At 35.8% G+C, this 17421-nt stretch overlaps 1 protein-coding gene across 6 annotated transcripts in view; it reads left to right on the top strand.

Moving 5' to 3' along the window:
- The window catches only part of SPATA5 (spermatogenesis associated 5), a 370905-nt gene that overhangs the window by 160899 nt on the left and 192585 nt on the right, over nt 1-17421 (top strand). Inside the window, exon 15 of one of the 6 annotated variants that reach the window (XR_007151708.1) lies at nt 13528-13620. The exons of the other annotated variants lie outside the window; for them this stretch is intronic. The gene's annotated coding sequence lies outside the window, so the exon portion shown is untranslated. The remainder of the gene's footprint in view (nt 1-13527; nt 13621-17421) is intronic. 6 annotated transcript variants of the gene reach the window in all.

Raw genomic sequence — 17421 nt, 5'->3', positions numbered from 1 at the left:
TCATTCTTTTTATGGCTGAGTACTATTCCATTGCATGTATATACCACATCTTCTTTATGCATTCATCAGTCAATGGACATTTCCATAATTTGGTTCTTGTTGATAATGTTGCTGCAAACATCAGGGTGCATGTGCCCCTTTGAATCAGCATTTTTTTTTCTTGTATCCTTTGGGTAAATACCTAGTAGTGTAATTGCTAAGGTCCTAAGGTAGTTCTATTTTTAACTTTTTGAGGAACCTCCATACTGTTCTCCAGAGTGGCTACGCCAGTTTGCATTTCCACCAACAACGCAAGAAGGTTCTCCTTTCTCCGCATCCTTGCCAACATCTGTTGTTTCATGTGTTGCTACTTGTAGCCATTCTGACAGGTGTGAGGTGGTACCTCATAGTAGTTTTGATTTGTATTTCTCTGATGATGAATGATGTTGAGCATCTTCCATGTGTCTATTAGCCATTTGTATGTCTTCTTTGGAAAAATGTCTGTTGATGTCTTTTGCCCATTTCCTCACTGGTTCTTTTGTTTTTTGGGTGTTGAGTTTGAGAAGTTCTTTATAGATTTTGGATACTAACCCTTATTCTGGGATGCCATTTGCAAATATCTTCTAACATTCCTTTTAGTTTTGTTGATTGTTTCCTTCTCTGTGCAGAAGCTTTTTATCTTGATGAAGTCCCAGTAGTTCATTATTACTTTTGTTTCCTTTGCCTCCAGAGACATGTTGCTACAGGCCGATGTCAAAGAGGTTGCTGCCTGTGTTCTCCTGTAGGATTTTGATGGTTTCCTGTCTCACATTTAGGTCTTTCATCCTAGTTTTGTTTATGGCATAAGAAACTGGTTCCGTTTCATTCTTCTGCATGTCACTGTCCAGTTTTCCCAACACCATTTGTTGAAGAGACTGTCTTTTTCCCATTGGATATTCTTTCCTGCTTTGTCTGAGATTAGTTGGCCATATATTTCTGGGACCATTTCTGGGTTTTGTTTTCTTTTCCATTGATATATACATTCATTTTTGTGCCAACATCATACTGTCTTGATGACTACAGCTTTGTAATATTGCTTAAAGTCCAGAATTGTGATTCCTGTAGCTTTGCTTTCTTTTTAAAAATTGATTTGGCTATTTGAGGTATTTTGTGGTTCCATACAAATTTTAGGATTGTTCTAGTTCTGTGAAAAATGGTGGTGGTATTTTGATAGAGATTGCATTGGATGTGCAGATTGCAATTGATCTTATTGTTTTAAATAGTCATATTGTCGGGGCACCTGGGTGGCGCAGTCGGTTAAGCATCCGACTTCAGCCAGGTCACGATCTCGCGGTCCGTGAGTTTGAGCCCCACGTCAGGCTTTGGGCTGATGGCTCAGAGCCTGGAGCCTGTTTCCGATTCTGTGTCTCCCTCTCTCTCTGCCCCTCCCCCGTTCATGCTCTGTCTCTCTCTGTCCCAAAAATAAATAAACGTTAAATAGTCATATTGTCTACCACACCACCCACACCCCATTAATGAGCTGAATGCATGCTGTGGAAAAGTCATGCTTTTTGTAAAGGAGAGGGTGAAAAAAAATGCAGTTTGAAGTCAAGTATCTTAGCAAATCACTTAGCCTTTGTTTACGGTTTAAGAAGTTGTCTGTTTGGCCGAGACAGAAAATCTGCATTCTATCACCACCAAAAGTCCTCTTAAAGTTTTTGTTTTCTTTTGTTTTTTAAATAAGTAGACCAGCCACAGCTGTGTTAGTATAGGAAAAAATTCAGAGAAGAAATTGAATCTTAGCTAGAGGTGAAACATGTTAAGTTTGATGATCAATTAGAGACTGTAATATATAAAATAAGTTGTTCCACTGCTAACAGAAAGTAATGTAATAAATTTCAATGTTATTCAATATATTCTTTTAGTTATTTTTATTTCTACAGAAGATTTTGTTTAGATATTTTGAATAGGTAATCTATATTAAATGATTAAAAGATCAAATCTGTAGAAAGATACACATGGTGATACTTTACTCCCCCTTAACTCCCCCTTAGTTTTATTAGTCTCTTTCTTCTTCCAATGTTGTTTTTAATACAAGCAAATATGTATATTTATTTATTGTTCCCAATTTATTGTTTCCAATACCCATAGTCCCATACAAGATATAGGAAACTATCTATATGTATGCTGTTAAGTGCTGTGCTTTTTTCATTTAGCACCGTATCTTGGAGATCATTCCTTCTCAGTATATGGGTATTTTCCTCATCCTTTTGTAGGCTGCATAAGCACAGAACTACATACAAATAGTCCCTTATCAATGGACACTTAGACTGTCATCAGTCTTTTGCCATTACTAACAACCTTATCCAACTGTTATTTTGTAGTTGTGCGGGTTTGTCATAAAGTGGGCATACTGTATTAAAGGGTAAATGCTTTTTTAGTTTTGGTATATATTGCCTTATTTTCTTCTACAGTGGTTCTACCATTTGGCTGTCTCACCAGTAATTTTTAATGTGTCAAGATTTTCAGGTTAACTGCTGCTTGGTAGCCATTAGTAGTTAATTGAAAAAAATCAAATGAGGAATTATTAAAATATTTTATATAAAGTTTAATGACTTTTCTTTAACATAGACACTTAAACATTATTAATTTGCTATTCATTTGTTTCAGGGCAAATGAGTTTCTTTGAGAATATACTGATGGGAGTTATATGGTATCTCTTATCTAAACTTCATTGTATTGCTTTCAATGTGTTTTGACTTTTATATAATGAGAGCTTAGGGCACCCTAGGTTTCCCTGTTCTTTTACAGATGTTCTGCTTATACCAAAATAGTTATTTTAGTTTAATTCACTTTTTTTTTAATTTTCCTAAGCATTTATTTGCCTTGGTTTTTACAGAAATGGTCATGTTCCTTTGGCAGTCATATTTTATTGGTTTAAATAATATTTATTTATATCACATTATTTTAATATTAAATAATTATTAAGCTAGAATTATTGATTCAGGATTTTTAAATTGTTTTTGTTCTCTGATTTATCATTGTGTTTATTAATCTTCTGGCCATATTAAGTGCTCAGTAAATACTTACTGAATAGAAGAGAGACAGGAAAGAGGTAGCATAGGAACAGACTCAGCTGATTTTGCTATGCACCCAGAACAGGAGAGTAAAGGTTAGGTTAGGGGGAGGATGTGGGAGCATAGCAAATGTAATCTTATAGGCCAGTGATATTTAGCCTTCTATGGCAGGTACAATCATGCATTGGAAAATTAAGACTTTTGTGATAATTCCTCCATAAAGAAATTGAAAGAGCATTGACCTAAAAGAGGCTTTAATTCTAGGTTCTAACTCACTTACTTAGCATAAGTAAGCATACAGGGTGGGCTAGACGTCTGTGTATTTTACTCTTGTTCAGCCACCAGCTTATTTTTTATAAAGATACTTGTTTTCTAAGTTTTATTTTTCCCTGTGCATCATCATGGATTTGTCATATTCATGTATCAGCTTACTACAGTTTATATTTTCCTTCAGTTGGTATTTTAAACACTTAGATAAATTTAATGAATAAGGATAATTTATATCTCCCTAAAAGGGATACTTGTCATAAATAAAAACAACAGTAAAAATAAATACAGTGAAAACAAAACAGTGCTATTAAGTGTGATCTTTGCAGAGGGCTCAAAGCAAAACAAGATTAGCAAGTTTTAGGTGCCTCCCTTCCCCAGAAGCAGAACCACAGAGCACAAGAACAAGGCAGAAAGGGTAAAATGTTAATAATAGGTGAACTGAGTAAAGGTTATGTGGGAGTTCTGTGTATTCTTCTTATTCTTACAACTGTAATGTGAATTTGAAATAATCTCTAAAAAAAGAAATTTAAAAATGATCCTGTGATAATTAGAAAATTAAAAAGGGAATAAAATTAATGTTATTTATTTAGATGGCCCACATACCATCTAAAAACATTTCAGGTTTTTGTAGGCATTCCACTCTTCCAGAACTAGCATGCTAGATGATCTCTAAGGTCCTTTCTCGTTCTTATGTTCAGTGACACAGTATACATTGTATTAAGGCAGCCAAATTAAAGCTACCTTCACTCCCAATTCAGTGTTTCAATGAGTAACATTATGGAGGCTCAGAATGAGGTAAGGCTCTTGTTGGGTAAGGTAACATGAATGGGTTGAAGAGAAGAAGTAGCTAGGAAGAATACCCTAGACTTTTAACAGTTATGAGAAAGACAAATACTGGGTAAGAAAGTTTTTGAGACAATTCAGAGAGCTTCTGCCTAACACACAAATTATTAAGTTTTAATAATACTGATGATAATAATAATTGATCTCTGATAATAAGAGATTGTAAGAAGTTTGGATATGGATATATTTCTGAAAAATACTACCACCACCATTAATTGAGGATTTTTTAATGTACTGATGCTGTTCAAAATTGTTGATATACATTAGCCCACTCATTTAGTTCTTATACCAATCATATGAGGTTATGAGGTACTTTTAATCCTGTTCTACAGATAAATAAAAGTGAGGCACAGGAGGGTTAAATAATTACATCAAGGTTATATTACAAGTAAGTTATGAAAGTCTGGGACCTTAACCTTTCTTCTCGACCATATTTACTTTTATAGTGTTTTGTTTTTTTTTTTAAATCATAATTAGGGACTTCTGCCTTTTAGTTTTCAGTAGTCACTGTACCTTATTTTGTTTTATTATTAGGCTTTCAGTTACATTGTTTCTTTAAGCAAATTAAATATAGTCATTTAGACTCAGCTTCAAAACATTTCCAATATATTCGGTCTTTGTAGATGTGATTCTATATGTTTTGTAACAACTGGTTCTCTGATGGTATATGTCCTCTGTTTTTGTGTGTGTGTGTGTCACTTTTTATTGTTAGCGCATGTTTCTTGAAGTTTATTATTGAGGTTTGAACTTACAATATTTTTCTATTACAGAGAGTTTGTATTTTTTTTCTGTAAGGGACCTGGAGACACTATCACCCGAAAAACAATCTTTTTTGAAAAAGTTTCCATTTATGACATCATTTCAGACTTACACTACAGTTAACAGTAATTTTATAATCGGTTTCCTTATGTCTTTAACCCAAGTTCCCCAGGTGTTAACATTTTCACATTCAGTTTATTACTTTCTCTCCACTTGTATTTCTAAATTTTTTTCTGAACCATTTGAAAGGATATTATATATATGATGCCTTTGCCGTAAATACTTGAATGTGTGTTCCCTCAAAACCAAAGCCATTCTCTTACAAAAAAATCACAATTCATTGATCAAAATCAGGATACTAATGCTGACCCAGTACTGTTATATAATCTATATATAACACCCACCTTTTGTTAATTACCCAATAATGTCCTCTGTAAAAAAGAAAATGCAGTATCGTGTGCAACATTTAGCTATCCTATGTCTTTATTCTCCTTTAATATGAAATAATTCCTCAGTCTCTCTGTCCTTCATGATTATAACGTTCTTCAAGAGTATATGACCATTATTTTATAGAATGTCCCTCAGTTTAGGTTTTTCTGATGTTTATTCATGAGGAGATTCAGGTTATGCATTTTGATAGTAATGCCACAGATGCAATATTCTTCTCTTATCAGGAGTCACATGCTGATTTGTACCATTATTGGTGATGTTATTTTTGATCACTGGGTTAAGGGGATGTCTTTCAGTTTCTTTACCACAAAGCTACTGCTTTTCCATTATAGTTTATAATTATCTTGTTGAGATATACTTTGATCCTGTGTAAGTATCTTAGTGCTACTTAGACTTTCACCACTAATTTAAGAATCCATTGATGTTTCTTGCCTAAACAAGTTATTTTTACAATGGTTGCCAAATGGTGATGTTTCTCATTGCATCATTTTTTTTTCCTGCATGTATTGATTGGCTTTCTACTCTAAAGAAGAGATTCCCCCTTTTTCCTTATGTTTATCACTATAGACATGGATTCTTAACTTATTCATTGATTTTTAATACTTAACTGTCATTATTTATCTTGATCCTCAAATTATCCCAATTTAGGCCAATGGACCACCTTCAAGCTCCTGTACCTTTTTCCTATATCTCCAACATTCTTCTATACTTTCTTTCTGACATGAGATAGATGTTCTGAATGAATATTTTACTTTCTCTGCTGCAAATCTGAAATCAGTCACTTTTCCAAGGGGCTCTGATTCCTTTTGCTGGAGAATGGTATTTAGAAGACAAGTTCTGCACATTAACTATGCTCATTGCTATTGGGGTGCCCAGGACAACTTTAAACTAAATTTTTAGCTGAGTTTTTTTGGGCTATGTGGGTAATCTTATTTAAGGTTCATAATTATTTCTATGGGGAGTTATTTTTTTTCCTCATCTATTTCTCTTTCACTATGAGCTAAAGCCATGGTGGCATATCCCTACAGTTTTGTCTGTAGGCTGGATTTGACTGGGATGACTGACTAAAGGTATCCTCCTTTGAAGTCCCTGCCCTAGATTCTTTCTCAACTATCCACCAAGGCCAGGCCTTTGATTGTGTTTTTACTTTTACAGGTGAATGGGATTCATTAAAACTAAATTTCTAGACCATAAGGAATTCTCAAGGCAAACTCATAAGGAACTCAAGGCAAATGCCTGCTCTAGAGGTAGCTATTTTTCATTGGCTTGCCTCTAACTTTGTGTATTCTTATTGTTTCTTGAGAATTCTCTTATTGCCTTCAGTGTTGAAATAGATAGTTTTTGAGTCTGGAGGAAATGGAGTAGGAGGAATCTAAGCTCACCTTGTCCCACAGATCCAACTAGATAACACTCAAATCAGTGTACATAACCCAGAAAACGACCTGAAGACTGGCAGAGCAAACTCTCCATGGCTATGTAGAGAAGAGGCCACATTAAAGAGGGTATGAAGGACAGAGACCCTGTCAGGATCTAAATGGACCCATGAGATGGTTCCTGGAGAGGGTGGTGCCACAGGTGTGGAAAGAGGAGACAGACAGATTCACACCAAGGAATGCACATAGGAAAGATGAATCACTATAACATTTGGCTTTGAAAACCAGAGGGGTAGAATTTTACAATTTCCTACAATCAGCAGGAACCTAAAACCTAGAACTTTAAAAATCAGTAGGCTTAGCACTGGGAGAGCCCAGAGTGCTAGGGGAAACAGAGTCCCTGCCCTTAAAGAGACAGCAGGACAAACAGCCTTGTGGAACTATAGCATAGAAGCAGCAGTTTGAAAATCATATGGGGTATAGGGGAGAGATATTTGTTTACTAATCTCAGAGCATGTGCTAGAAGTGCAGAGATCCTCTATAGAGGACATCTCTAGGAATAAAGGATTTGGTGGGGATCATTTCCCTCTCACATCCCTGCCCCCAGCTTAAGAACATGGCATTGTACTGACACTTGCTACCTAACAGTGCTAAGACTGCACCCTGCCCATGTGTTCCCCTGCAGACACACCTCCTTCAGCCAAGCCCAGGCTCAAGGTCTCCTCCCACAGCATATCAGCAGAAACTTTGCTAACGCCACATGTCCTGCTGGCTTCTGCAAATCCACTACCTCCAGTATACTTTTGGCCAGAGCCCATCCAAAGCCATGCCACAAATCTGGTAGTGGGCATGCAGCCCCAATGGGCTACCACCACTTCAAAGTGATTCCTGCTCCAGGGAGAGAGAAGGTTAACCACGCACACCAGTCAGACTACAGCCCTGGCAACAGGCTGGGAACAGACAGCTGGTCTGATTGCAGCACCCTCCCCCCTCCCCACACACACACAACAAAAGCTTCTCAGGGGACAAAATAGGGAAAATGAAAGTGCTCTGCAGTTTAGTGCTACTGCATTTCTGGAAAATGCTTGGTCTGACTCAACTCAAGTGCCCAGATCAGCCCACCAGCAGTGCAGAAAAAGATACACTGCCCATGACAGATAAAGAGAGCCACTGGAGATGACTGGACCAAAGGAAAAATGGCTTAGCCATAACAGCAGGGTGCATACAACACACATAGGAGACATCCCTGAAGCTTCAGGTTCTGGTGAGCAGGGGGCACTGTACTGCAGGGCACTAGAGTACCTCTTCTTCATAAGACCACTACCTTCAAGAGCAAGAGATGTAGCTGACTTTTCTAACATGTAGAAACAGACACAGGGGTGCCTGAGTGGCTCGGTTGAGCATCCCAACTCTTGATTTTGGGTCCGGTCATGATCCCAGGGTTGTGGGATCAAGCCCCATGTTGGGCTTCATACTTAGCATGGAGCCTTCTTAAGATTCTCTCTCTCTGCCCCTCTACCCTGCTGGTGTGCTCTCTCTAAAAGATATACATAGGGGCGCCTGGGTGGCGCAGTCGGTTAAGCGTCCGACTTCAGCCAGGTCACGATCTCGCGGTCTGCGAGTTCGAGCCCCGCGTCGGGCTCTGGGCTGATGGCTCGGAGCCTGGAGCCTGTTTCCGATTCTGTGTCTCCCTCTCTCTCTGCCCCTCCCCCGTTCATGCTCTGTCTCTCTCTGTCCCAAAAATAAATAAACGTTGAAAAAATAAATAAATAAAAGATATACATATATATATACACATACATGTATATGTATATGTATATAATATGCATACACACACACATACATACATATATGTATATGTATATATAGAGAGAGAGACAGAGCTAGACAAAATGAGGACATAGTGAAAAATGTCCTGAATGAAAGGACAGGACAAAATCACAGCAAGAGTCGTAAGTGACACAGAGATAAGTAATATGCCTTATAGATGACTTAAAGTAATGATCATAGAGATACTTACTTGAAGTAAGTACTTATTGTACTTGAGAAAAGAGTGGAAGACCTCAGTGAGACCCTTAGCAAAGAGATAGAAAATATAAAAAAGAACCAATCAGAAATAAAGCACTCAGTAGTTGAAATTAAAAATACATTAGATGGGGGCACCTGGGTAGGTCAGTTGGTTGGGCGTCCTCAACTTCAGCTCAGGTCATGATCTCATGGCTCGTGTGTACGAGCCCCACGTGGGGCTCTGTGCTGACAGCTTGGAGCCTGGAGTCTGCTTCAGATTCTGTGTCTCCCTCTCTCTCTGCCCCTCCCCCTGCTCACACTCTGTCTCTCTCTCCTTCAAAAATAAACATTAAAAAAATTAATTTAAAAAATACTTAAAAATAAATTATAAAAATAAAAATACACTAGATGGAATAAGTTGTAGACAAGGGAGAGTAGAAAAATGCATCAGCAACCTGGAGGACAGAGTAATGGAAAGCAATCAATCTGAACAGGTGAGAGGAAAAAAATACAAAATGAAGATAGACTTAGGGAACTCGGCAACACCATCAAGTGTAGTAAGATTCACATTATAGGGAATCTCAGAAGAAGAGAAAGAAAAGGGGGCAGAGAATTTGAAGAAATAATAGCTGAAAACTTGCTGAATCTGGGAAAGGAGACAAATCCATATCCAGGAGGCACAGAGAGCCCCCAACAAAGTCAACCCAAGGAGATCCAAACCAAGACATATAGCAATTAAAATGGCAAAAAGGAATAATAAAGAGAGAATTTTAAAAGCAACAAGAGAAAATAATAACATACAAAGGAAACCCTGAATGCTATCAGCTGATTTTTCAGCAGAAATTTTGCAGGCTGGAAGGGAGTGTCATGATATATTTTAAATGCTGAAAGGAAAAAAAAACCCAAAATATTCTATACAGCAAGGCTATCATTTAGAATAGGAGAGATTAAGAGGTTCCCAAACAAAAGTTAAAGGAATTCATGAGCATTAAACCCGCCTTACAAGAAATGTTAAAAGAGAATTCTTTGAGTGGAAAGGAAAGACAGTAAGTAGGAGTAAGAAAAGCAGGAAACACAAAAGCACTAAAAATAAGTATAGCTATAAAAATCAGTCAAGGGACTCAAAATAGAAGGGTGTAGACTATGACATCAAATCCCAAAAACATGGTGGGAAGAGGAGTAAAGAATGGGTTCAAACTTAAGTGATCAACAACCACCCTATTGAACCACCCTGGAATCCTGGGAATAAATCCCACTTAATGACAAATTAGACAACCTCTAAGAAATGGAAAAATTCCTTTAGAAACCTCCCAAAACTGAACTAGGAAGAAATAGAAAATTTGAAAACAGACCAGTTACTAGCAATGAGATTGGATCAGTAATCAAAAAATTCCCAACAACAAAAATCCAGGACCAGACATCTTCACAGGTGAATTTGAACAAATATTTACAGAAGAGTTAAGACCTATTCTTTCAAAATATTCCAGAACATAGAAGAGGAAGGAAAGCTTCCAAATTCATTCTATGAAGCCATCATTACCCTGATCCTAAAACCAGATAAAGACAAAAAAAAAAAAAAAAAGAAGTACAGGTCAATATCAATGATGAATATATGTGTAAAAATACTCAAGAAAATATTAGGAGACTTGATCACTACGATTAAGTGGGATTTATTCCCAGGATTCCAGGTTTAATATTTGCAACTCAATCAATGTGATATACCTCTTCAACAAGAGAAAGGATAAAAAACATTATCATTTCAATACATGAGATAAAATAAAACATTTGACAAAGTACAACATCCATTCATGATTAAAAAAAAAACACAACAAAGTAGGTTTAGAGGGAACATACCTCAACATAACAAAAGCCATATTTGAGAAACCCATAGCTAACATCATACTCAATGGTGAAAAGCTGAGAGCTTCCCTCCTATTGTCAAGAACAAGACAAGATGTCCAATCTCACCACTTTTGTTCAACATAGTAGTAGATGTCCTAGCCACACCAATTAGATAGACAACAAAAAGAAATAAAAGACACCTAGGTTGATAAGGAAGAAGTAAAACTTCCAATATTTGCACATAACATGATACTATATATAGAAGACCCTAAATAACTTCACACAAAAAAACTACCAGAATTGGTAAGTGAATTCAGTAAGGTCACAAATACAAAATCAGTATATAAAAATATGTTGCATTTCTGTACACTAATAATGAAGTAACAGAGGAAATAAGAAAACAGTCTCATTTGCAATTGTACCAAAAAGAATAAAATAGCTAGGAATAAATTTAACCAGGGAGGTGAAAGATCTGTATTCTGAAAGCTATAAAACATTGATGAAAGAAATTGAAGATGACAGAAACAAATGAAAAGATATTCCATGCTCATGCTTTAGGAGAACAAATACTGTCTAAAGGGACATGCTACCCAAAGCAATCTACATATTTAATGCAATCCCTATCAAATACCAACAGCATTTTTCACAGAACTAAAACAAACAATTCTATAATTCGTATGGAATCATAAAGACCCCAGTCAAGGCAGTCTTGAAAAAGAAAAAAAAAAAAAAAACTATAGGTGTCACAATTCTAGATTTCAGGATATACTACAAAGCTGTAGTAATCAAAACACTATGGTGTTGGCACAAAAAACAGACACATAGATCAATGGAATAGAATAGAGAGTCCAGAAATAAACGCATGGTTATATGGTCAATTAATCTTCAACAAAGGAGGCAAGAATATGCAAAAAGAAAATCTGTTCAACAAACGGTGTTGGGAAAATTGGACAGCTACATGCAAAAGAATGAAACTGAACTGTTTTCTTACACAATACACAAAAATAAACTCAAAAGGGATGAAGGAACTAAATGTGAAACCTGAACCCATAAAACTCCTAAAAGAGAGCACAGACAGTATTTTTTCTCACATTGGTTGTAGTAGCATTTTTCTAGATAATGTCTCGAGGCAAGGAAAACAGAAGCAAAAATAAACTTATGGGACTACATCAAAATACAAAGCTTCTGCCCAGCAAAGAAAATAATCAATAAAATTAAAGACATCCTCCTGAATGGGAGAAGGTATTTGCAAGTGACATATTCAATAAAGGCTTTGTATCTAAAATATATAAAGAAGTTATACAATTAAGCGCTCGGAAAACAACTAATCCAATTAAAATGGGCAGAAGACATGCATAGACATTTCTCCAGAAAGACATACCGATGGTTAATAGGCACATGAAAAGATTCTCAACATCATTAATCATCAGGGAAATACAAATCAAAACCACAGTGAGATATCACCTCATACCTGTTAGGATGGCTAAAATCAAAAACAAGTGTTGGCAAGATGTTGAGAAAAAGGAACCTTCTTGCACTCTTGATGGGAATGCAAACTGGTGCAGCCACTGTGGAGAACAGTATAGAGGTTTCTCAAAAAGTTAAAAATAGTATCCGGTAATCCCACTACTGAGTGTTTAACCAAAGAATACAAAAATATTAATTCAAAAGGATTTTTGCACCCCTATTTTTACTGCAGTGTTACTTTTAATAGCCAAACAATGGAAGCAGCCCAAACGTCCATCGAGTGATGAATAGATAAAGAGGTGTGGTACATACAATGTATGAATGTAATGAATATTACTCAGCCATAAAAAGAATGAAATTTTGCCATTTGCAACAACGTGGTTGGATGTAGAGTATATTATGCTAAGTGAAATAAATCAGAGAAAGACACATACTTTATGATTTCCCTCATGTGTGGAATTTAAGAATAAAACAAATGAACAAAGAAAAAATAGAAATACCAAAAAACAGACTCTTAACCACAGAGAAGGAATAAATGGTTACCAGAAAGGAAGTGGGTAGGAGGGTGGTTGAAATAGATGAAGAGGATAATCTTGATGAGTACTGAGTAACATAGAATTGTTGAACCACTATATTGTACACCTGAAGTTAATATAACATTACATGTTAACTATACTGGAATTAATTTTTTAAATAATAACAAATTAAAATAGAGACAGTAAAAGACAGTTTTTAAATTTTGTGTTGTTGGTGTGTATAATCCGAAGATTTTCCCTTTTTTTGGAAAGAACAAGTCTGTATAATTTTTAAGTTAGAAATATTTGAGACTTTCTTCAAGGATTTTTGTCAAATTATTTATACAAATATTAAAGCAAAAACTAAAATAGAATGGATGTCTTGGAAAGAAGGAAATATTTATGGTGAGTTACAATTTATTAACTTAGTGTTAAAAGTGAAAAGGTAAGTGTAAGCAAGTTTCTTGCATCATTTAGATGGTATTTGTTCCACCATTTCAGTCTGTGTCCTTCTGTGTCTTGCTTTTGTCCTCATAAGGCTCCTCATAAGGACCCTGTGAATCAGTCTTAACACTTGCAGATAAACTGCAAGTATCCTTGATCTTTCCGAAGAGTCTAGGAAATTATATACTTTGTTCTCCATTTTCCAAACTTTTATACATAAAGGAAGCTTAGATGCAATAGTGCAGTATGCAGGGTCCATCTTCACTCCCCATTTTGCTCTAATTTTCCAACTTGTTTATTCTTGAAAATATAGCATTTCCTGTCAGAATTGATAGGTTAGATGTGCTGGGGCTGCCAGAACTTTAAAATAAATTACAAAGATAAAGGTTCGGGTTATGTAGTATTGTGTTAATGAGGCCATAATTATGAGGTATTTCCCTGTAGTGACCCGTGATTTTCATCTGTTTTCAAACTTATAGAATTTGTCATCAATCCTGACCAGCCATTTTGGTTTTGTCTTAGTTGTTGCAAGTACTGGTCAAGAGAATGTGAATGGATACCTGTGAATGAATCACTCCCCTTGAGGAAACAGTCCATGACATTTGAATTTCTCCAGTGAGTCATTAACATAATTTACAATTTTAAATCTTTTCTGACCTCTTCTATCTAATGTTTATGCAAATAACTTCTCAGAGAAATTCTAAGAAAATGCCCTAATGACTAAGGGCTAATATTTCCGTGTGCTGATGACATCATTTTATCCGTTACTGTTTACCAATAAAAGCGTTCATTAGTATTAACCATCCTTTCAGTTTATGGATACATAAATTATTTTTATTATTGTATGTGCTGCCATCTTAAACATGGTCTTACATACATAGCCTTCAGGAAAGACTGAGTCTTGGTGAGTCAGGATGGTTACTGCTGTCAAATTCAAGATACTTTGTTTTGTAACCTTGTCCAAACAGACTATTTTAATTGAGTCAAATTCCATAGGCCTTTTTGTGTCTCCTTAGAGTATAAGGACCTTTTTCCTTGTAAGTTCTTAAAACATGAATATATTCAAGGATGATTGTTTAAAAAACTTCATAGCTGGCAAACTTGACTTTTAATTTGAACTAGTCTTGTCACTCAGGGATGTCATTCATTCTGTACAGATCTGTATAGATCATATCTGTATCTTTCATTCTGGACTCAGGTCCCATTCTGCTTTCCCAATTGCCTGTTTGTTTTTTGTTTGTTGTTTTGTTGCCTTACTCATTTCCACACATCCACACATCTCTACTTCCAATCTCTAAATTCAAAATTACCTGTTTTAGGGTCGAGGATAATATTTAGATAATCAGACAAACATTTCCCAAGGATATGCTGATTGGACAGAACTAGATTTGCCCTGAGATGCATTTTTTTTTTTTAACTGTGCACCTTTTGACATAATACTGCCTACTTTTGTTGTCTAATGCAGTAGTAACTAATGAAGGAAAATATCAGAAAGATTTTTGAGGTATTGATAAACTGTTCTTTCTATACATAAGACCATCTCTTTACATTTGTAATCTTTAATGGATAGAATACAAAGCTATAATTTTGGCCATGTCCTCTTTTTTTTATTGCACATTTGTTAGACAACATATTCAGTTGTTGGTAGTGTTTTGAAATTCACCTCTATTCTTTATCCAGATGTGTCCTGCATGCAGTGTAGATTACAATCTGCTTTGCTTTCCTCAGTTTTAAATTGTCATTCCTATTGTTTAATCATGCACTTTCTGAAAATTGACCTCTTTATTTTTTCATTTTATTTTATTTTATTTTCTGGGAAATCTCTTGTCAGATGAACTTTTATTTGTTTTTCAAAAGACAATTGCCTCGGAAAAATTCATTTTACTTGAGCTTGAAAATGGAAAACTGACATTTTTAATTATAAAAGATGTTTAAAATATCTGAAATATAACAATAGTTAATTCTTTTTTCATTCTCTAAAGTTTTACTTAATAACTTGTATACTCTTTTTCAATTTAAAAGAAAAAAAGATGTTATCAGATCCCCGCCTATTTCACTTTAGAGAAGAACTTAGTTTGGTCTGTCATAGAGACCTGTAATCAGTGTAGCATTTTTATTTATTTCACAAATAACTTATGAGGTCTTGATGATTTTGAGTCTCTTCTAGAAAATATTAATTAGTGTTAACATCTCATATCAACTGTACTGGAATATGTGATGATGAAGAAGCACAAGGCCTTGCCTCAAAACAACTGGTATACTCTCCCATAAGTATAATACGTTCTTATTGGACTTATGTACATCCTATTGTTAGTTCTTTACTTTATGAAGGTGAATTTTGAGTGGAAACTATTATTATGATGTTCATTTTGTAACAGTGACATTATAATGAAAGAAAATAGTAAACTTGGGCCACAAGAATTACAAATGGATCTGATGCTCTGTAAGAAAATGAATTAATTGAAATCTAACTTTGTGTTATAATTTTTTAAACAATAATTTCTTTGCAAAGAACATATGACAATCAGAAATTACTATTTTCCATGATTTTATTTGCTAATTCTAATACAAGACCACTCTTTTGTCTTAGGAGATGTATTACTTTCTCATGAGGTCTTAGCATTACCACTTTTACCTGTGGCATATGAAGATGGTCTTCTCTTGAGGTGCTTGCTTGAGTCCAGATGTTTTCACATAAACTGTGTTTAGAAAGACTGTACTTATATGTGTAGGAAACAGTGTCATCATTGGGTCAGCTTTGAACATTTTTATGAAATAGCACACAGATTTTTCTAGACAGTGAGAGAAAAATGAGAAGTCTTGGCTAGATGAAGCCATCCCTTGGGACTGGATATCTCTAGTAGGAAGTGAACTCCTGGATAGAAAAATGACATCAAATATTTTCCAAATTTTGGCCGAGTATTAATCTATCATTCTTACTTGAGAAATGAGCGTGGAAACCAATTTATAGAGATAATTGAGACCATTTGCCATGAACTTACGTATGTATCCCTTCTTTAACTAAACATTGCATATGTCCTTTTATTTCCATGCTTCCTCTTTACTCTCAGAGATGTTCTCTTTTTTTTTTTTTTTAACATTTATTTATTTTTGAGACAGAGAGAGACAGAGCATGAATGGGGAGGAGGGTCAGAGAGAGGGAGACACAGAAACTGAAACAGGCTCCAGGCTCTGAGCGGTCAGCACAGAGCCCGACGCGGGGCTCGAACTCACGGACCGCGAGATCATGACCTGAGCTGAAGTCGGCCGCTTAACCGATTGAGCCACCCAGGCATCCCCAGAGATGTTCTCTTTAAAGTGAATTGCTCCACTTACTTCCTCTGTCTCATCTCAATTTGAAAATTTTTATGTATTATTTCACTTGAACTCAACAATCATGATATAGTGTAAGGATTGGACAAAAATCTAAGTCATGTAGAGCCTCCAGTTTGGCTTTCAACTCAAAATGTATCTCAATGTCATTCTTGTTTTTCATTCCCATTGCTTCCATTCTGGTTCACTTCTTTCTCTGGGTTACTAGAGTTGTCTCTTAACCAGTTTCTCTGCCTCTTAACTTGTTTCTCTGCCTCCTGTCTCTTCTTTCCTCCATTTCATCTTTGTTCTATTTCACAGTCCTCTTCCTAAAGGAATGTCTTTAACCAGGTTATTATGCTTCTTTACCAGGTTACCATACTGCTAAAGAACCTACTACAGTGGCTCCTTTTTGTTTGCCTCAAGTACAGCTCTTCATTCTGACTTTATTAGTTTGGAAAAGTTGGGCCTGTTTTTCACCATTATTTTCTATTTTCATGAAACATAATTTTATCCATTTATTCTAGCAATTAAGTCTTCTATTTTTTTTTTTAATGTTTATTTTTGAGAGAGAGGGGGGTGCAGTAGAGGCGGGGGGCAGAGGGACAGAGAGAGGGAGACACAGAATCCAAAGCAGTCTCTAGGCTCTGAGCTGTCAGCACAGAGCCCCATGTGTGGCTCGAACCCATGAATCGTGAGATCATGACCTGAGTCAAAGTCTGATGCTTAACCAACTGAAGCCACCTGGGTGCCCCATGGCAATTAAGTCTTCTAGTGTCATGTGTTCTGCACATGCCATGTTCATTATTTCCTCCAGGCTTTTGCTTCTTTTGTCTCTTTTCCATTTAACACCATCCTCATTACTTTTTCTCAGCTGTTTCAGTCTTAACAACCTTTGACTTAAAAAAAAAAAAAGAACTAATTTGGTTTTACCAGTATCTTTTTGTCTACCTTCTCTTCAGTACCACTTAGTTTAGTTCTTGATTTTTCTCTAATAGTTCATTCTTTTCCAGATTTTTCCTATCCATCTAATAGCTTCTAAGTATTTTGATGTCAGAGAGATGAAACCCTTTAAGTGTCAGGTAATAGATATTCTTCAAATAT

This window comes from Prionailurus viverrinus, chromosome B1 (genome assembly GCF_022837055.1).
Source record: "Prionailurus viverrinus isolate Anna chromosome B1, UM_Priviv_1.0, whole genome shotgun sequence".
In the NCBI taxonomy this organism is placed as follows: domain Eukaryota; kingdom Metazoa; phylum Chordata; class Mammalia; order Carnivora; family Felidae; genus Prionailurus; species Prionailurus viverrinus.
This window is presented reverse-complemented; position numbering and strand designations above follow the sequence as displayed.